Source organism: Cervus canadensis, chromosome 12 (genome assembly GCF_019320065.1).
Source record: "Cervus canadensis isolate Bull #8, Minnesota chromosome 12, ASM1932006v1, whole genome shotgun sequence".
Lineage (NCBI taxonomy): Eukaryota > Metazoa > Chordata > Mammalia > Artiodactyla > Cervidae > Cervus > Cervus canadensis.
This window is the reverse complement of record NC_057397.1, coordinates 3,230,680-3,253,149: the sequence shown is the minus strand read 5'-3', so window position 1 is coordinate 3,253,149 and position 22,470 is coordinate 3,230,680. Positions and strand designations below refer to the sequence as shown.

The window sequence follows — 22,470 nt, the reverse complement described above, 5'->3', positions numbered from 1 at the left end:
TGGGAAGCCTCTTCTTATCTCTCTCCTTTCCAAATGATGGGACTCCTTTTTGACTTTATTTACCACTGGCATGCCAGTGAATGCTGAGTCTAAAGCTCCTGTCTGACTTCAGTCCCTTGCATATCGACTTTCCTGTTGGGTTTCTCAGACTAAAAGCATTCCCATTAGCATCTCACACTCTGTATATTGCCCACAGGACTCTTCATTCCTCAGCATCTCTTCCATTGTCCATTGTCACCTAATGCAGGTAACAGAAGCCACACAAGGCTGGTACCCAGATCAGAAGTCAGGGAGTTATCTTCATCTGTCCTTCTCCTTCACCTGTCATATCCAGTAAAAAAAGGCCCATTAATCTTGCCTTCTGATAGTTAATTTATCCATCCTTATGATAGTTTAGGGTAGGAAAGAAAATGAGTGCATTGCATGCAGTCAGGCTAAGTGTTGTGTAATATATTTATACAGTTGTATGTATTTTTATTGTATTTGCATATGTGCGTGTATATTGGAGCATGATGTCAAATATATCTTTTATTGTAAGTCATGGGATAGGATAGTTTAAAAAGCACTGTCTTGAACCCTTCTTTATCAAACTCATTGAGGCCCAGCTGACTAGTACTATCTAAACTCTTTGCTTTTTCTCTTCCTATGAAGCCCCTTAAAATAATGAAATAAAGTAAATAAAATAAAACAAGATGACTCCGTGTCATGTTTCCCCGTAAGACTACTTCAGCTGTATTGTCCTTGGGAACACAGAGATCAACCTGTGTTCACAGCCCACCCTCTCCCCCCGCCCAAGGTTTGGAGTAATCTGTCCCCATAGAATCGCTTCCCAGCTAGCTCAGAGGTAAAGAATCTGCCTGCCAATGCAGGAGATGCTGGTTTGATCCCTGGGTTGGGAAGATCCCTGGAGGAGGAAATGGCAACCCTCTCCAATATTCTTGCCTGAAAAATTCCTGACAGGCTGCTCACAAAGAGTCGGACATGGCTGAGTGACCGAGCACACACACCCATGAATAGAACCATGTGCATTCTGGAGATGACTATTTTAGAAAGACAGTGGTCCTTGCCTTCAGAGAGATTTCTAGTAAAGGAGAGTGATATAGTAAAGATCTCCTGGTAGACCCTGGGAGAATCAGAGAGCCCATTTCCCATGGGTGATCTCTGTACATTGAGTTATTAGAGAATTTGATGAAGGGATTCATTTTTCCTCTACTCCCATCCTAATACACTCCACAGCTCCGCTTATCCACTCAAACACATCCATGTTCAATTTTATCCTTGCTCTTTCAGCATTTTATTTTTCCTCTAGGTCAGTGGGTTTTTTAAAAAGCATTTTCAGTAGCAGAATGCTTTTTTTCAAAGAAAATCTTTACTAAGACTTCAACCTATAAAACGAATGAAAGCAATAAATGGGTTCCTAGAGCATTTAAATATTCATTGTTTGATGGGAGAAAATAACTATAATAGTTGTTTTTTATTGAGAATCCCTGCAACCTATCTTCAGAGCCCAGCTTGAAAAATTAGTCCTTGATGAACACTGGGGAGGTACATATTGTCCATCCCTGAACGGTTCTGAAGACTGGGTAGGTTTATGTACGAGCAACATTTTCACTGTAAGCTGCACACCCTCGTACTATTATTATTAGTTGTACTTCTGCTTTCTCTAGCTGAACAACCTTGGGCAAACCATTCAGCCTTAGGAGGCCAAGGGGCTCTATTTTCCATCCATGAATCATTGGGATCAAGCTGAAGGATCTCTAGCTTCCTTTATGTTCCATGCATCCATAGAATAAATATGAGCACTAGTCTTAACACCACGGTGTTGATGCTCGCCATAGAGCCAAGGTTCATGGTGAAGTTTGTACTTACCACTGTGGGTCTTTTCTGGGTGGTTGATTTTATGATCCATTCAAAGAGGTTCCATGTGTCTCTTAAGTAATTTTTATAATATCAATGTTTAACTATACAACCAAGAAACTCATTTTCACATGTATCATTGAGTTCTTGTAATAATAATAGTAACCACAGCAATTTGTTTTAATACTTGGCAATCTACACATGCTTATATCTGTTATAAGCCTTTGACTCTCACAGTAATTCTATGTATCCATTCTTAAGAGAGCACAGATACTGAGAGGAAAGCTGATTTGCTAATGCCTGTTAGCAAGAACCTGGAGCTGTGATGGGGTGTCAGATGGGGGGGGGGTGTCACAGTTTGGGAAACCTTGGTACCAGGTCAAGGAATCTTCATTTCACTGGGTCCACATGTTACCGAGTCTAAGTTCATAGTGCTTGCTGTACGCCAGGGCAATAAAGCAAGACACCAATTGTTGGGGCAAAGAAGAGTGACTTTATTCAGAAAGTCAGCAGGCTGAGAAGATGGTGAACTAGAGCCCCAGAGAACCGTCTTGATAGGTTTGGATGTTATTTTCTTTTATGGAGCAAAGAGGGAAGGAGATGGGGAGATAAGGTAGAAAAGGTGATTAGTTGTTGCACATATTTCCTAGTTCTGGCCAGACTCCGGAGTTGTTGTTCAGTCCCTAAGTCATGTCCGACTCTTTGTGACCGCATGGACAGTGGCATGCCAGGCTTCCATGTCCTTCACTATCTCCTGGAGTTTGCACAAATTCATGTTCATTGAGTTGGCAATGCTATCTAACCATCTCACCCCTGCTGCCCACCTTCTCTTCCTGCCCTCAATCTTTCCCAGCATCAAGTTCTTTTCTATGAGTTGGTTGTTTGCATCAGGTGGCCCAAGTATTGGAGCTTCAGCATCATTCCTTCCAGTGAATACTTAGGGTTGATTTCCTTTAGGATTGCCTGGTTTGATCTCCTTGCAGTCCAAAGGACTCTCAAGAGTCTTCTCCAGCACCACAAGGGGTGCGTTAATTTTTTCTTTCCTGCAGCCATCCATAGGTGAGCCTGGTCAGGATGTCTCCTGTGAACTAAACAAAGGTATTTTAGATTAATGATCAGACATGGGAGGCAGCGTTCCCAGAGATGAGCCGCTAAGTATACTTTAAGCTATGGGCAACATTCCTTCAGTGCTTAACTTCTAGCAAAAACAATAGAATACAAAGGTTAAAGTAAAAGAAACAGATCCAATACAGAGTCAGATTTGTTCTTCCCTGGAGAACAAATCTCCACACAGCCTTGGAGAATGAAAGAGGGGATTTACTTGCTCCAGGTAGAGAGGTAAAGGCCAGGTGATGGACACCTGAGGGACCCCAGAGAGATCCTGTGACCGCTGCCTTGGTTGCAGAGGGGGGTGTGGGTAGCAGCCAGATCGACAGAGGGAGCAAATGAAAGAGAGCGCTTCACTCTTATCTTTCAGGGAATCCTGAACCCTGCAACTGAAACCTCTTTCTTTAGTATGTCTTATGAAGAAACACAGAATAGCTCCAAACTAAAAATCAGTCTTCGTCCGAATATTAAATTCCAGAGGGCAGAAAGAGTCCCCTCCTCACCTCCGCTTTCTTCATTGGCCCTTTCCCTCTGGGTTCCCTTTCCTACCCTCCAGCCGTTCTCATGAGTATTAGGTACATCAGAGTGTCTCTCATTCCCCGCCTCAAGCTGAAAGCCAGAATCCAAGAGTCACAAGAAGGTCTAGGTCAGTTTTGTGAAGCTGCCAAATCTGATGGGCTACGTTTCCATTCTATTTATGTTATGTATTTCAAAGGTTCATATTCACTGAGCTGTGAAAACTGCTCTATTCCCAAGTTATTTAAAAGGACAAAAGCTGCATTGTCGGCAGCAGTCTTTGGTCTAAATCTGAAAAATAACGAAGCAGTAAACTGGTCTTGAATTTCTTAGGGATCCTATAGAAATGAGGCAGTCAGTGGAGGGTGGGGTTCTGACCACATGGAGGCAAAGCTGAAGGCATGAGAGACAGGCCTAAAAACGCTCTAGAACTTGCATGAGGCTGGTGCATTGGTGTCATGTAAATCTTGCCTTGGAAAGAAAAGCAGGACATTGATATATTCACTTCTCTGGTGCGGCTATCACAGGAACGCATTTCGGCGCTCACCCCATCAGACGTCTTCAATATGCTGTATAGAAACAAACACCAAGCAAATGAGAATAAACATAAGCAGAGACTCAAAGGCAGACTGAGGCAAGGAAAAGCTTCATAGCAAAAAAAAGAAAGAAAGAAAAAGAAAAAAGGGAAGGCTTTCAGAGATGCCCTGATTGGAAGCTGTTGGCATGCTCAAGTGGTAGGTGTTCCAATTAGCTGGTGGGCTGGTACATGGAAGACACTCCAAGCCTCAAGTCTTGCACTTGGGTGAAGAGCTTCAACAGTCAGGCCTGCCTGAAAATGGGATGCTTCTGACATAACTCAAACTTTAGTGGGAGGTGGACGATTTGCGGGTACTTGGGCTCCACAGTCGCCATGCTGCCCTGACACAGGTTACAGCTGAAGAAGGCTAACTCCCCTCCTTGGACTAGTTCAAGGACAGTGCATATGATTCTGCCTAGGGCAGTGGTTCTTAAATCTGTCTCCCTGTTTAAAACTCTGGGGAACTTTAAAAAATGATAACCAGCTCCAGGCAAGACAAATCAGAATTTCTCAGGATGGCAGTGGGTCATTTGCTAATATCTCCTAAGAGCTCCTCAGATAAATCTGATACAAAACCCACTGGATTAAAAATGTCTTCCCCAGAACAGTATCACTGGTCTAAGAGGAAGTGAGAAGGGTCATTCCAAGGGAAAATGAAATGGCTTTCTATTTCCTAATAAGATCAATGGGAAATAATTAATCCCAAGGGAGCTAGCCACAGTAAAATGCTCATGCAGGGTGTGAGGCACTAATTTTGACTGTACTGGATCAGAACTGAAGTTTGGTTTTGGCAAGGAGATCCAGTGCTCCGTTTCAGTAAAATGTGTCACATCGCTAAATGGGAATATTTTCTGTAGACTTTCTCATGTAACAGGGACTGTGTTCATAGCCAGCCCTTCAGTTCTCCAGGGGCTGTTCTGGTAACAAAAGTGACTGATACATATTAAAGAAACAGAGAGACATAGATAAGTATATATATAGAATATAAAGGAAAGTATAAAGAAAAAGTGTGAAACTTTCCTCTAACTCCAGTGTATAAAGCTAGCCATTTTTACAGGTTTACTGTAATACATGTACTTCTCAGTTGGCTCAGGCAGGAAAGAGTCCACCTGCAATGCAGGAGACTCAGGTTCAATCCCTGGGTGGGGAAGATCCCCTGGAGGAGGGCGTGGCAACCCACTCCAGTATTCTTGCCTGGAAAATCCCATGAACAGAAGAGCCTGACAGGCTACAGTCCTGGGGTCGCAAAGAGTCAGACACGACTATGAAAGGGAAAGAGAAAGTTGCTTAGTCATGTCGGATTCTTTGTGACCCCATGGACTGTATAGTCCGTGGAATTCTCCAGGCCAGAGTAATGGAGTGGGTAGACTTTCCCTTCTCCAGGGGATCTTCCCAGCCCAGAGATGGAACCCAGGTCTCCTGCATGGCAGGCAGATTCTTTACCAGCTGAGCCGCCAAGGAAGCCCAACACAATTGGGTGACTAACAACTTCACTGTAACATATATAGACAGCATACGCAGTAATCATGTGTGTGTCTATATATATGCATACACGTTGTTGTCTGTTTAAACTTCTTTTCATTTATCTGTATGTTAGGCTCCGTATGAAGCACTTTTGATTAACTATTTTTTGAAACCTCAAAACAGAAGAGACTTTTTTCACTTCGAGTGACAGTAACAATACTTACCTCGTGGAATCATTCTGTGTCAACATTAGTCAACAGACAGAAAAATACTTGTAACAGTTTCTGACATATACTGAAGCTTCAGTAAGTGTTATAAAGAGAAAGAAAAGAAGAGAGAGAGAGAGGGAGGGAGGAAATTTGCTCAAGTTAGAAAGAGGCAGAATCAAGATGAGAACTTAGAGCTGGATATCTTACCTGACTGCTGACATGTGGTCTGGATAATTATTAGTTTGGCAGTGGGGAAGATGTTCTATGATTGGCAGGGTACTTGGCAGGGGGCAGGGTACCCCTGGCCCCTCCCCAATCAATGCCAGTCACAACCCCCTCCCCAGAGCAAGGCAATCAAAAACGTTTCCAGATGCTGCAAAATATCCCTGGAAGGAGAAAAATCACCTCCAGTGAAAACCACTAACCTGAATCCATAGTATTCTAACTCCCGTTCTTTCAACAAAAAAAAAATTTTTAAACAAATGCACATATCCAAAAACATAAATGAGATCCAAATGTATATACAATGCTGTGTTCTGCCTTTTCACTTAATGTCACATTGCAATAATTTTTCCACGTCATTAAACGTTCATTACAATTGTCATTTTCAGTGACTGTTATATTCCTTTTTGAACATATTATCATTATTTTAATGGCACACTTGTGAAGTAGATTGTTGTCAAATTTTGCTGTTATCACTTATCCCCCTGAACACATGTGCACATATACACTCAAGTGTAAACATATCCTGTCCACATTTTTTCTTTTTTCCTTGGGTAAATGTCTCAGAGTAAAGTTACTGGAACAAAATAATTGAGATCTTGAAGCTTCCTGATAAATATTGTCAAGTTGCTTTTCAAAACAGCTGTTCAAATTCACAGCCCACCAACATTCAGGTCAGCGGCTGAACGGTGCTAGTTATGGGTGGCAATATGGTTTTGATTTGCACTAAATAAAAGGATTGTTTAATGTTTAAACTTTATCAAAGTTAAAAGAAAAGAGTTAATAAAATAGGACTCATGATAAGAAAAGATACACAATGTCTTTCAGGGTATGATACAGGATCATACAGCCAGGATGGATACCTAATGCCCAACCACTCAGGGGGATGACAGCCATGTCTTGTATAAATGGGGTGACTTCCTTTTGTAATATTCTAGAATCCTTGCAGTAGGCAGATAAACTGTTGCTTTACTTCTCCGTGTTCTGCTTTCGGCAGAAACACAGTCCTGTATTAACTATCGGAATTTCTGGGCTCTGGTGTCCTAGCTGCATCTGGGGTGTGGATTCAAACCTCTCTGCAGACTACCATGGGCCCCAGTGTTCTAGAACTTTCTGACTCCAAACCCTCGGTTATTCTTAATATTTCTATGAAGATCACATGGATTTCTCCAACAGTATAACCAAGGGCAGAGTAGTTGAGCTAATAAAAAAGGCTGACTAATCCAAATGGGCTTTTAGCACAGCCTGATAGAACTGAACATACACTTTTCGGATTGTCTTTTGATAAGTGTTATGGAATGAGTTGCATCCCTCCAAAATCCCCTTAACCCCCAGTACTTCAGAATGTGACTGTTTGCAGATAGGGTCTTTAAAGAGGTAATTAAGATGAGGTCATATGGATAGGCCCTAATCCAATCTGACTGGCATGTTATAAGAAGACATTAGGACACACACACAGGAAAAATCACATGAAGATGCAAAGAGAAGGTGGCCACCTACAAGCCAAGAAGAAATAAACCTAGCCAACACCTTGATCTCAGACTTAACAGCTTCCAGAGCTGTAAGAAGATAAATCTCTGCTGTTTGAGCCACCCATTCTGTGGAACTTTATTATGGCAACCCTAGAAAACTAATACAATAAGTAATGGAATTTCAGTGACTTTCACTGAACACTGTCTTGGTCTGAGCCTCTATTTGAGGTGCTGTAGAGGATAAACAAGATATTGCTCCAAGAGTTTAGAGTCAAGAAGAGAAGATGTTAAAGTGTACACAATTATCTAGAATGGCAGGCATAAAGTTAAAAAAAAAAAGTCTATTATAAATTGTGTCCAAAGACTTCAAAGAAAGGAGACAAGCATGTAGCAACATTGCCCAGGACTTAGTATGGGCCAGGCATTGTTCTAAGTGCTTTACTTAAAGCTAACTCACTCAGTTCTCAAAATGCTCTTTCTAAAGTGGCATCATCATTAAACAACATGTCCAAATCCCAGAGCTAGGAAGTACAAGAATTAAGAGACAGACCCCACTAGCTGGGCCTAGAGACTGTGGGCTTAGAGGCTGTTTCTCCTGAGTTGGGGTTAGGGAGAGCCTCAGGAAAGACAGATCTCCCAGACAGAAGGGCTTCTGAGTTATGCTGGACAATCTGAACATTACTAAGGAGGCAAGAAGGCTTTACTGGTGGCTCAGCAGTAAAGAATTACCCTACAATACAGAAGACAGCCTGAAATGTAGAAGACACATGTTCCATCCCTGGGTTAGAAAGATCTCATGAAGAGGGAAATGGCAACCCACTCCAGTACTCTTGCCTAGGAAACCCCATGGACAGAGGAGCCTGGTGGGCTACAGTCCATGGGGTTGCAAAGTGTCAGACAAGACTTAATGACTAACCACCACCACCAAGGAGGCAAGATGGGACCAAAGCATATTTTTCAGCAGGGAACCCACATTGTTAAAACTAAACCTTAAGAAGATGAATCTAGTAGCACCAAGTTGGAGGGAGGAGGCACAGGAAGTAGGGGAACAAAGATTGATGGTTAACATTCATCCAGGTTTGCAGTAGTAGCGCCATGAGGGGACAGATGTCGTGAGATAAATAACCACGTTATGGAGCTTGACACTGTGCTTCCATCCTCACCTGGCCCAGAAAGGGAGCTATTGACATCCAAGTTAGCAGATAAAGAACCCAAAGCAGAGAGGAGTTAGATGTATGGCCCCAAAATTCACAGCTTGCGAGAGACAAAACTGGGATTTAAACTCCTATCCATCAGAATCTGAAGTCCTTATACTTTCTATCATCGCCATGCATAATAGGCATCCATTCCCTGCTGGCTGGGATGGGACTGGAACAGCTGACTCAGAGGTTAGAGATGGATCTGGACCAGACAGGCAGAGAGAAGCTTCTGGTTTTCTCTTTTTTTCCACAGCAGGTGCAGGGTTAACGGGCATGAAGGCATCACGTACTGTTGTTTCTTTGTTCAGCTACAATCTGACTTTCACTCCTGCTGGGGGACTTTCACTTCCCCCAGGGACAGTTCCTGAGGCTACAATCTTTCTGTTGACTAGGAGCAGTGGAGTTTTGCCCCTGAAAGACGCCCATACCCTGCAGGATTGGACTGTGGAATCTTTACTCATGTTTGGAGCGCCTGATGCTTCTTCCAGAATCACAGAGGGAAGCTGGTATCTGTTGGGAGGAAAATGGTGTAGATGGAGATCTAGGCTGGATTGTAGCTCTTAAATACACACACACATACACACACACAAAGAGGAACAGGCATTGAATAACATACTATCATAGACTGATGAGATAAATTGGAGACTCAAAGTTTATTTATTCTCTCAGAAAATAATCTTTATGAGTAGTTACTGTGTCACTTGTCATAGGATCACTAGTGATAATAGGTTCTAGGTGAACAATTAAAAAGCCTCATATGATCATATGATGTCTTGTTATCATGGGAGCAAAATAGCAACACCTTTGCCATATTCTATCAGTTACAAGTTATCACAAGCCCTGGCTGGGGAAGGGATTATATAAGAACATGAAAACTGGGAGATGGGGTCAGAGGGGCACTTTAAAGTCAGTTCAAGACAGAAGCAGAAAAGATACCTATGTTAGTCAGGATTCTCCAGGGAAACGGGAACAACAGGCTGGAGAGAGTAAGATATGAAGGTTTGTTATAAGGAACTGGCCCACGTGATCTTGGAGGCTGGGGAATCTCAAGATCTGAAGTTGTGACCTAGAGAAGCCAGTGGTGACAGGTCCCACTTTGAGCTGGGACTGTCTTTGGAATTGAATAAAAACCATCCTGAGTCTCAAGACTGCCAGCTTTCAGGCAGGAACTGACACCATTGGGTTTTCTGGGTGACACAGCAAAGTTCAAACTAGGTAATATTAGAAGTCATCAGAGAAAAAGATAGCTTACCTACAAAGGAATGGCAATTAGACTTAACAATAGACTTTACTTCCCAACAATAGATGCCAGAGAAGGGGAAGTACCATCTTGAAAGCGTTGAGGCAAAATGACTGAAAATCTAACAAAAAGAAAAATAAATGATAACTGTCAACTTTTGAGAACTTAGTATGGCGTCCTGGAGGTCTGTACTCAGCAGTACGATCATTTCGTGAGAGAGAAATACAGATGTTCAGAGAGCCAAGGCGTCTGCTTGCTAGTCAGCGGAAAACGGAATCTGCAGGAGTATGGTAGGGATGGAGAAAATGAGAGTGAACACAGAAATTGATAAAATAAATGGCTAAACATTTTTAACCATTTATACATTAATGGTAATGACTGTTTTGTGTTTTTAAAATGGTAGAATTTAAAATGACAACAAGATACCAAGCATTTGATATGGAAAGTGTCTGAGATAATTTGTGCCTCTGGAAAATGACTGAGATGAAGAATACATTTAGAACTTGTTAGAAAAATGATTAGCTGCATGTGACTATTGGAAATACGTATGAACACCAGAAAGGATAAAAATATTCATCATCACATGGAGAACATGTATTGTACATCTACACTGGGGAAGCCCTGTTTTATACATTGATGATGTAAGAAAAAACAAGACAGAAAAGTCTCTAGCCACATGGATTTATTCCTTTAAATCAAAGTGTTTTTACAGTAACTCTGGTTATGTGTGACAATGCAGGGACACCTACTTCAGATTTTCTTTCTAGAAATAGGAGGTATACATAAATCATAAATAGGGCCTGCAGCTCATGGAGGAAGAATAAGAAAGTCTTTTTTTTTTTTTAAATCATCATTTTTTTCGGCTCTTCATGGCATGCAGGATCTTAGTGCCCCAACCAGAGATTGAACACCATGCCCCTTGCACTGAAAGCACAAATCTTAATCACTGGCCCATCAGGGAAGTCCCGAGAAAGTCTTCTCGGTGAGACTCTCAATTCCGCTGTCCTTAGCGTTTACAGGACACATGTCTTCTCCCCATGGGTCTAACATGAGGATTATCAGTGGCTGAGCTTTAACACGCAGACACAACTGAACACTAGAAGGTGAGAGGTGAGCCAGGCCAGGCAGGTGTGGGGCCGGGGAGAGGGGCAGACCATGGGGAAACCCGAAACAGAGTGGGCTCAGGTGAGCAGGTGATGGAATCAAGCTCCAGTCCGTCCTCTGTCCTGAGCAGCTTTGAACAAGCCTGCTACCTTCTCTGAGCCTCAGTGTACTCATGTGCAAAAATCACCAGTTCCCGAGTTTACTGTGAAAACCACATGCCTTAAAGGACATGATCACCCCCTAGTAGGAGCTCTCAGCCAATCAATAATAAGTGTCCAAATACTGATGGGAGGGCCCTCAGGTATGTTTTGTATTTCTCTCAGCATGGTTTAAACCCTTGGAAGGTATGTGCTGGTTCTTTTGCATGTTTGGATTCCTTAGTATTGCATGAGAAACATGGTCATTTCTCAACACTTATTCCTTAATTGAAGTGAATGAAATGAAATTGGATTGTATTGGCAATCTAAACATGATACAATTAGGACACAATAGAAGACACCATCTCATTAAGGGCTGGTTTTCCTGTCTTTTAGAGAAATATCATAGCAATTCAGAGAAGAGGGAGATTAAAGGAGGTTCACCAAGCATTTATTGGAGACATGTGTTTATTGAACTCCTGTTCTGTGCCCGGCATCAAGCCAGTTTCTCTCCTAAACTTTACCTCCTAGCCACACATGGGAAAAGTACTACTAACTCTATTTTACAAAGTGAATCTAGGAGTTCAGATAAGCAAAGTATCCCAAAGTGACCGTGAGGAAAGCATCCGGAACAGGGGTAAAGTAAGCAGCCAGCTGTCTGTCCCCCTGCACCCCCACCCTTGTCACTCAGCCTCCAGCTGGGGCTGGGGAGGACACCTCTGCTTGCTTCCATTTATTTCTGTTTTGTTTCTTCTGCTGCATTGGCTGAGATGCCCTCAAAATGCCCATTTTCAATTATAGCCTGCAAGTCTCTGCTTTGCAAAAACACAATTTATTTTCCCAGTCAGACCAAATAGAAAACATAATTGTGTGTTTAAATACTAATTAACCTTTCACAGCTGTATGCTTCTCTCTCTCTCTCACTTATTCTCAGCAAATCCGCAGGACAATTCTCGACACGATTTCTTTCCTTGAGTCCACCACGTGGGAGGTCTGTCGATGATGGCTAGGAGGAACTCTGCATTGAATTAAACTCCTTTAGAAACAGGAGATGACCATGGGTGTGATCACTAAAGTGCTTTTGTCTCTGCATGGAGAATTCTAAGCTCCCCTCGCCAAAAGGTTTGCATGGGCCATTCCAAAGATGGTTCTATGGAGGTCCCCATAGATACCATTCCCATTGCCCATATTATTTCCCCCTGTCTGAAATTTCTGGTTGTCCCCAAAGGGCAAGGACTTTGAAGGCAGACAGCCTACACATGTAAATGAACTTCCTGCATCACACAAACGCTTGAAGTTTATCTCATTAATCACTGCATATCAACACCAGTTTCCTCAGGCTGCCTCCCATCACTCATTCAATGGTTCCCAGTGTTTTGCCTAGAGAAAATGGCCTGAGGATTTGCTCTCCAGGGGAGTCGATAATCCCTCCCTTGCACCTTTCCCCTTTAGTAACCAAAAGTTTGTTCTTTACATCTGTGAGTCTGTTATGTAAGTAAGTTTTGTTTTAGATTCCACATGTGAGAGATTTCATATGATATTTGTCTTTTTCTGTCTGACTAATTTCACTTAGTATGATAATCTGTAGGTCCTTGGGTAGCACTAGAAGTAAAGAACCCGCCTGCCAATGTAGGAGACGTAACATTCTCGAGTTCGATTCATGGGTGGGAAGATCTCCTGAAGGAAAGCATAGCAACCTACTCAAGTATTCTTGCCTGGAGAATCCCATGGACAGAGGAGCCTGGCAGGCTACAGTCCATCAAGTCGCAAAGAGTCAGACATGACTGAAGTGACTTAGCACACGTGCAGGCCCTTGGGGTTAACATATACACACTACTACATATAAAACGGGCTTCCCTGGTGGCTCAGAGGGTAAAGAATTCACCTGCAGTGTGGGAGACCTGGGTTTGATCCCTGGGTTGGGAAGATCCCCTGGAGGAGGGCATGGCAAACCACTCCAGTATTTTTGCCTGGAGAATCCCATGGACAAAGAACTGTGTAGGCTACAGTTCATGGGGTCACAAAAAGTCAGACATGACCGAGTGAATAGGCACAGCACATATAAAATAGACAATCAGCAAGTTCAGTTCAGTCGCTCAGTTGTGTCTGACACTTTGTGATCCCGTGAACTGCAGCACACCAGGACTCCCTGTCCATCACCATGGAGTTTACCCAAACTCATGTCCATTGAGTTGATGATGCCATCCAGCCATCTCATCCTCTGTCGTCCCCTTCTCCTCCCGCCTTCAATCTTTCCCAGCATCAGGGTCTTTTCAAATGAGTCAGCTCTTCGCATCAGATGGCCAAAGTATTGGAGTTTCAGCTTCAGCATCAGTCCTTCCAATGGATATTCAGGACTGATTTCCTTTAGGATGGACTGGTTGGATCTCCTTGCAGACCAAGGGACTCTCAAGAGTCTTCTCCAACACCACAGGTCAAAAGCATCAGTTCTTCTGTGCTCAGCTTTCTTTCTAGTCCAATTCTTACATCCATACATGACCACTGGAAAAACCATAGCCTTGACTAGACAGACCTTTGTTGACAAAGTAATGTCTCTGCTTTTTAATATGCTGTTTAGGTTGGTCATAACTTTCCTTCCAAGGATTTAGAATCTTTTAATTTCATGGCTGCAATCACCATCTGTAGTGATTTGGAGACCAAAAAAATAAAGTCAGCCACTCTTTCCCCATCTATTTGCCATGAAGTGATGGGACCAAGAACCTACCATAAAGCACAGGGAACTCTACTTGATATTCTCTAATAATCTATATGGGAAAAGAATCTGAAAAGTAATAGATGTATGTATATGTATAACTGAATCACTTGCTATACCCTTGAAATTAACACATTGTAAATCAACTATACTCCAATATAAAATAAAATTTAAATTTAAAGAGTCCACACGCTAGTTTGAAATGTATAATTTTACTGGTAACAATTGCGATATGACTTTTTAAAGGTGTACAATTAAGAATTGAATTGTTTGTAATATACTGAGGGATAAGAAAAAGGGGCTGTGTGTACTTCCTTTGCAAACACAAAGGTGAAGTCTTCTTTGTGATTTAATCTTCAACTCAGAATCCTGCTTGACTAGTATTTCAAGAACTATCTTGCCTGGAGAATCCCAGGGACGGGGGAGCCTGGTGGGCTGCCGTCTATGGGGTCGCACAGAGTCAGACACAACTGAAGTGACTTAGCAGCAGCAGCAGCAAAAATTAGAACGTTTCTCATTATTAATTAACAATTACCAAATCCCCTGGAGACTGCTACTCATTCACTTATTTAACAGATATTGACCAGGTTCCTACATGGTATTAAATCAGAATGTTCACCTATCAGGTCACTATGACTAGGTTCTATGAGGAAGACCTGAGTATGTGTGTTTGTTGGGTAAAATCTCTCTGGAGACAAAACTGCACCAAACCCCATATTACTAATTGGACAACTGCTGCCTACATTGCTTTGGAGTGAGGGGAGTTAGTTGGGTAATCTTAACTACTATAGCTTTGGAGCAGTGGTAGACCAATGGCCCCATTTTTGCCCCTGATACTGACTTTACCCGTTGACTGGATTTACATGTGGGCAGCTTCATCTACCTTGGATATTAATAGGGAAATTAAAAGTCATTCTTTTATGAATTTCTTTTCATTGAAAGTACTAACTTGATTTTTAAGAACAGCTGTGTGCCTTGCACCATGGTAAGAAGCGTATATTCATTCACTCACTTCTTCATTCTTTAAAAGCATAAATAATGGGCCAAACACTAGGAAAGTCAATTTATATTCAGGAACTCATTCAACAGATTATTTACCAAGTACCAACACCATGTGTATCTCTACTAATTCATGTACCCCTCACAAAATGACTCTACTCATTGCACAGATGAGGAAACCGAGGCATGGAGACCCCAGACACCTTTCCTTTCTTGAAGTACAGGTATGTTATTTATTCTTTTTTTAATGTATTTATTTTAATTTGAGGATAATTAATCACAATATTGTGATGGTTCTTGCCATATATCAATATGAATCAGTCATAGGTATACATATGTCCCCTGCATCCTAAATCCCCCTCCCACCTCCCTCCCCACCCTAACCCTCCAGGTTGTCCCAGAGCATTGGCTTTGGGTACCCTGCATCATACATCAAGCTCACACTGGCTATTTTACATGAGTGTCACCTTTGTTCCCTGCACATAAGATCATCAGTACCATCTTTCTAGATTCCATATATATGCGTTATTATATGGTATTTGTCTTTTCCTTTCTGACTTACTTCACTCTGTATAATAGGTTTTAGGTTCATCCACCTCATTAGAACTGACTCAAATGCATTCCTTTTTATAGCTGAGTAATATTCCATTGTGTGTATGTACCACAACTTCCTTATCCATTCATCTTGGCAGCTTTCTTTAAGTCAGGTAAGTGGAGCGGTCAGAGCTGAGCCCGAGTTACCCCGGCTCCAGGGCTTGTCTCCATCGTAACTCAGGATCACTTCCCGTTCTTCTATGACTGCAAACATCTTTCTGCAGGGATGGGAGAGCTTAACACAGAGCTCTCAGCCCAAAAGCCAGCACCCTGAACCTCTCCCCAAGTCCTGGCGCTGTTGTTTCTGGTGATACATTTTTCTGCAGACTCTGGATCCGGCTCCAGTTTGAGTTATCAAGGACCATTCATTTTGCAGCATTTTCCAACCTGTCTGTCCATCCATTTCAGGGACCGATCACACAGAAACCTATTAGATCAGGATGGAACTCAACCAGCTCATGGCCCTTCTCACAGGTGGCAGACAGGAGCTGGGCCTCTGCAGGGAATCCTGCCTCTGCAAGGTCACAGGCCATCCTCAGAGACAAAGCAATTACTCTGGACACCGGGAATGGGTTTTGGTGAATGAGGAGGTATGAACTTTACAAGGAAGGACAAAAAGCCTGTTTCTTCTCTAGGGATAACGCAGGGCAGGGGGCGAACACAGCAACCAGAATCAAAAGCAGAAAATGTAAGTCAAGACAGTTATTGAGCAGGACTTCCCCAGTGGTCCAGTAGTTAAGACTCTACACTCCCAAAGCAGGAAGCCTGGGTTCAATTGCTGGTTGGGGAACTAGGAGCCCACATACTACAACTAAGGGTTTGCATGTTACAACTAAAGAAACTGGATGCCTCAGCTAGAAGACCCATGTGCTGCAACTAAGACTCTGCACAACCAAATTAATTAATTAATTAATCTTTTTTTTTTTTTTAAGGATGGTTGCTGAGCATGGATCCTATGCCTGACAATGTGCTGGACAGAGAGTCACATCAGAGGTGGTTTCTGCACTCAAGCACTCCACTGTGTCCTGCAAGATCTGCGGACATGGCAGAAAGTGACCACCACGTGGGAGCCCAGAACTTTCAGAGAACCAGTGAGATGCAGGTGTTTGCAGCACACCATTCTGAATCTCCTCCCCCGGCAAAGTCGAAATACGTTCTGACCCTCTCTTTTAACCAGGGGTAATGGGTATGAAAAAACATACCTACTAGGTTAATGAAATATAATGCTCAAATCAAGCAATAAAATCTTCTATTCATATGCATTTTTGCATCTCCCTGTATAATCAAAAGAATCACATTCCCCTAGGAAGAATTTCTTAAGTCTGTGTGCCAAGTCTCTCTTCTACGAATCCACTGATTTCCTAAATAACATCCCTGGAGGCACATCCGGAGGAATGTGGAAGAGGGAGGCATCCTGGTTTGGTGCTACCATGCGGCTTAATGGTTTAAGTCCGAGGTGTCCTGATCCCTGACTCCTCGGAGGCTCATCTGGGAAAATGTGCAGAGGACAGTTAGGTAAAATTTATTCCTTCTCCCCCTCTTTTTCTTCTGTATTCTACAAATCCAGTGTTTCCATTGTTTCCAGATTTGCTTTCCATTGCACCTGACCTCTCATCTTAGTACACAGTTTGTATGGACATGAACAGCTTGGAAAGTGTTCTCATCAAAAATTGTTTGCAGTCTTTGTTGATGGATATGGACAGGCTATTCAGACATCTCTTCTTTCCCCCAAAATACTCCAAGGCCAGGACACTGTGAGGGTCTCACACTGGATCTGCAGCCACAGAAAAGAGAGGGTAAGATACAAGTTTAAAACAAGAACATGGGTGAGGTATGGGATTTCTAGGAGAGAGTCATTTTCTGGCTTTTTTTGCAAGAAAAATAGTAAAACTTGTATTTGACAAATTTTATTCAATTTTAAAAGAAGTTCTTAATAAACATGCAGGCAATTCCTGTAGGAATGTACAACAATCTTCAAACAAATCACAGATTAAATATATGAATGAAGGGAATGGGGAGGGTGGTGAGAATTCTTTCTGAATATTTGCTTTTTCATAAAGAATATTGTTGGGGACTTCCCTGGTGGCTCAGTGATTAAGACTCCGAACTTCCAATGCAAGGGGCACGGATTTGATCCCTGATCGAGGAACTAAGATCCCACATGCTACATAGCCAAAAAAAAATAAAATAAAATAAAAAATAAATAAAAAAGAATATTTGGATACACAAATGTATAAAACAGAATGAGGGGGTAGCTATTTTTGCCTAGACTAGGAGGCTCAGTAGATACTGTGGAAAAGTGTTACCATTTTCTTGTTGGATGAGCAGCAGTTTCAGAGAGTGTCAGAGCAAATTTTGGAAAGCTTTCCTAAATTCAACTTTGACACCTTGGAAGTTGAGTGTTTCTTTTTTTTTTTTTTCCTGATCCATCATAACCGTTAAGTTATTGTGAGGGTCCCTGATCTGGACACATACTGCTTGTGAATGGCAGAGCTTTTTCCTGTGGGGTCACTGTCACTATCATTTAGGTGCCTGAAATCATTGGAGTTCCAGGGCTTTCTTGGGGTGTCACATGGGCCGTTAGCACTTAGGGTGTCCAGGTTTCATTCTGGGGCTTCCCTGGTGGCTCAGACAGTAAAGAATCTGCCTGCAATGTAGGACACCTGGGTTCGATCCCTGGGTCAGGAAGATCCCCTGGAGAAGGGAATGATTACCCACTCCAGCATTCTTACCTGGAGAATTCCATGGACAGAGGAGCCTGGCAGGCTACAGTCCATAGGGTCAGACATGACCGAGCGATTAATACTTTTTACACTCTTCACCCTTTGGGACGCTGGCAGTCAGACTGGCAATTTGGGAGATTCGGCATCATGCTGGGGTCAAGTTCTAAGTTAAATGGGGGCACAGGGACAATGAGTGTGGCAGAGACTAACCACTCCCCGACATCCATCCCCATTTTATTTTAGTAGCAGGCAGCTCCGAGTTGTAGCTAGGAATGTTAGGGGAAGCACACTGACTGAAACCGCCCACCCTGGCCAGGCACCATAGTAACCATTTGCATGAGTTGTTTTATGACAGGAGGTCCTGATAAGGAATACAGAATTACTAAGCCACCACCAACCGGAAGAGTTCAGGAAAGGTGAAAGGAGACACCGCGTGTCCGTCCACTTCCCAGAATCCCTCTCGCTGGCATCCATCTTGGCTGAGTGATGCGTGCGCCACCAGGAAAGACTCTGAATTAGAATGATTGGCCAAAGACCACCGGGAAACTAATCCCATCCCCATAAAACCCAAGACTGTGAGCCATGAGGCAGAGCAGTTCTCCTGGGTTCCCTTACCCTCCTGCTTTCCACCCGGGCACCCTTCCCAATAAAATCTCTTGCTTTGTCAGCACATGTGTCTCCTCAGACAATTCATTTCCGAGTGTTAGACAGGAGCCCAGTTTCAGGCCCCGGAAGGGGTCCCCCTTCCTGCAACAGGAACATGGCCACTCAGCTACAAACACCCTTTTTCCCCAACAAGTAGCCAGCAGGAAAGGCCGTGTGGTTATTTTTCAGCCAGTGGGGTGTGAGCAGCGGTGCTATGAAATCCATAGGCTGAACCTCTAAAAGGAAGGGGTACAATCTGCCCTCCTCCTTCTCCTCCAGGTAAAAGTGGAGCAGCTGTTCTAGACAGAGATGAGCACCAGCTCTCCAGGACAGTAGACTGCCTGAGAACACTTAGCTCTGCACTGTTATTTAAGAGACAGATGAACTTTTATAATTTTGCAACTGACATGGCAACTGCCCTCTCTGCAGTGTCTCTGCCCCCTTTCTGAAAGTATCCTGGTATATTTAGAAATGTGTGTGTGTGTGTGTGTGTGTGTGTGTGTGTGTGTGTGTGTGTGTGTTCCTGCTTATTTTACAAGATTGCTGTAAGGAAAAAAATCCAATGAAAGATCATATGAAATGAGCAAATTCTTCATGAATATGCATTATTTTCATTGTTGTTTAGTAGCTCAGTCATGTCCAACTATTTGTGACCCCATGGACTGTAGCCCGCCAGGCTTCTCTGTCCATGGAATTCTCCAGGCAAGAATAATGGAGTAGGTTACCATGCCCTCCTCCAAGGGGGTCTTCCCGATCCAGGGATGGAACCCACATCTCTTATGTCTCCCTCATTGGCAGGTGGGTTCTTTACCACTAGCACCACCTGGGAAGCCTGTTTTTATCATTATATCCTATTATATTCCTTTGCTTGTTTATTTGCTCATTGTCTGTCCCCTTACCTTTGGGATATAAGCTTCAGAAGGACAAGGTTTGTCCATGTTATTCACAGCCTCATCTATGAAGCCTCACAAAGTGCCCAACACATAGCAGATCCTCAAGCTACCACATTAAACAAATGAGTGTGTGTGTAGATGAAAGGCTGGTGTCTGGCAGCTGAAAGGAGGGTGAGAATGGAGGGAGGAAGCCAGCCAGGTGAGGTGGGCTGAGGTCACTGTGGGGGAGAGGACGGGGTGTGAACCTGTAACCATGCAGGACGTCTCTGCATACAAGCTGCCAGGATTTGATTACAACTGGATAGAAAGCAGGAGAGGAGTGAGAGGTGAGCATTGGTTCCCTCCTGGGCAACTGTCAGCAGAACCTCCCACAGGAGGAGGGCAGGGCTGGGGGGATGATGGGGAAGAGGCGGATGGAGGCTGGCACAGTGCCCACAGTTGGCCACTGCCCCAGCAAAGGGAGGGGAGGGTGGGATGAGAGGACAACCGAGGCTCTCTGAGTGGCGCAGGGCTGCAGTGGGAATGCACTTGAGCTGGGAACCTGGAGACAGGCTTCTAACCCCACTTAAGTGGCTAACATATTCTGTGGCCTTGGCCCAGCCACTCCTCTCTCTGGGCCTCTGCCATTTTCTGGATCAGCCATCCCTTCCATCTTTCATCCTCGCCAGAGTGGCATCTAGGAGGAGGCTGAGTGGCCCAGGTGGGCTTAGTGACCCAGCGGCCAGGTCAGCCCGGCTGGACCATCCCTAGCTCACCTTGCCCGGGGACCCCCCACGCTGCTCCCGTAGGCTTCCTGCTCTTGGGCAGGCTCCCTCCTGAGCCCTGCGACAGACAGCACACTATGCTCTCTGAAGCCAGAGGGGGCTGGCGCTGGCTCGCTCTTTCCTCCTCAGCTCAGGATTCTGCTAAGGAGAGCATCAGGTGCTGCCCTCATTGCTTTCACATTGCAGGGAAAAGAGCAATGCCAAGGTGAAGGGCTTCTGGTCCTGACTCTGGCCCGAAGCTGCCTGTGAGATGCTCTGCTGGTCAGACAGGTGCCCACAAGCCTGGGGACCTGGGGACTGGCCCCAGCATCATGCCCCCCACCCCCCATCCCCCACCCTCACCACATGGCCTTGGGCAACCCCCTGTGTTTCTCTGAACCTCTGTTCTTCTACCTGTGAGACAGCCTCGCATCAGTTTCACTGTGGGGATAAAGGGATTAGTAGGCACTAATTTACTTAACAATTTTCAAAAGACTGCTTACTCTTAAAGGATTTAACTGTTGCCAGTTCTTCTCTCCTCTACCTAGAATCTCCTCCTGGCCCAGGATCCCAGGGTTTAACCAGGATAGCCAAGCGAAGACAGAGGCGAAAGTATCCCCCACAGTCGTTTTTTAATGATTCAAAAAAAAAAAAAATTATTGGCATATAGCCTGGTGGCTCAGCTGGTAAAGAATCTGAATGCAGTGTGGGAGACCTGGGTTTGATCCTTGGGTTGGGAAGATCCCCTGGAGAAGGGAAGGGCTACCCACTCCAGTATTCTGGCCTGGAGAATTCCATGGGCTGTATAGTCCATGGGGACGCAAAGAGTTGGACACGACTGAGAGCCTTTCACTTTGATTTACAATGCTGTGTCAGTTTCAGGTGTACAACAAGGTGCATCTGTTACACATACACATATATTCACTACTTTTTAAGATTCTTTACCCATATAGGTCACTACAGAGGATTGAGTAGAGTTCCCTGTGTTAAACAGTAGGTCCTTGTTGATTATCTATTTTACAGCAAAGTGTTAGTCTCTCAGTCATGTCCGAAACTTTGCGACCCCATTCACAGTAGTCCACCAGATTCTTCTAAAGTCCATGGGATTTCCTAGGCAAGATACTGGAGTGGATTGCCATTTCCTTCTCCAAGGGATCTTCCCGACCCAGGGATCAAATCCAGGTCTCCTGCATTACAGGCAGATTCTTTATTTTCCCCCCCAGGGAGGTCCCATTATATATATAGTAGTATGTGTATATATCAATCCCAATCTCTCAAGTTATCCCTCCCCTCACCCAGTCCTTTGTTGTTCACCTGCCTCTGGTGACTCTATGACGACCTTTATTGGTGATGTGATGTAACTCTTCAGATTTATTGAAAGGAATCACTTGGAAAACAATTTATATTGGTTAAAATGCCTTCTTCCCAATTAACCTATTTTTACGGACCCTCGCAGTTCATTCTTTGTCACCATAGCAACCAACATCCTAGGAAAAGAGGAGTGAGCATCATCAAGATGGATACAGGAGCTCTGTGGGAGATGTGGGCCATCTGAGGACCTTTTGGACAATCTCATGAGTGTTGATCCCTTGTGACATCAAAACCTTCTCCAGAGCCTTCTTGACACCTGGGCGCCAAGGCCATCGGTAAGACTCACACACATCCTTTTGTAAAATCTTGGATCTACCCACGGGATAAATACCAAAATTGTGTAACATCTACAGGTCAAAGAGGGGGAGATTGGAAACACATGTTCTAAAGGAGTAGTCAGTGTATGGTTGTGTATCCCAAGCTCCACATTGGCTTGGGGGGTAAGAGCTATCATAGTGGGGGAGACCAAGTACAAATTTCTAGAATCCCCCCCCCCCCGCCGATTAATGGGGATGAGGGAGAAAAGCACCCTTTCTTAAGGATCTAAGGATTCGGGGAGCCTGGATAGTCGCCATATTTCTATTCAATTCACTCTGTCACCTCTGCGGAAACCAGACCGATCACGGAGGACAACTCTCAGCTATCACAAGCTCACCAAATGGAAGCCAGGATGGCAGCCCACACC

General features: G+C 43.8%; 1 long non-coding RNA gene across 1 annotated transcript in view; it reads left to right on the top strand.

Moving 5' to 3' along the window:
- Nucleotides 1-16,467, top strand: part of LOC122451164 — a 29,900-nt gene extending 13,433 nt beyond the window's left edge. Inside the window, exons 2-3 of the long non-coding RNA XR_006272324.1 lie at nt 14,987-15,040; nt 16,343-16,467. This is a non-coding gene — a long non-coding RNA (uncharacterized LOC122451164). The remainder of the gene's footprint in view (nt 1-14,986; nt 15,041-16,342) is intronic.
- The last annotated feature ends 6,003 nt before the right edge of the window (nt 16,468-22,470 follow it).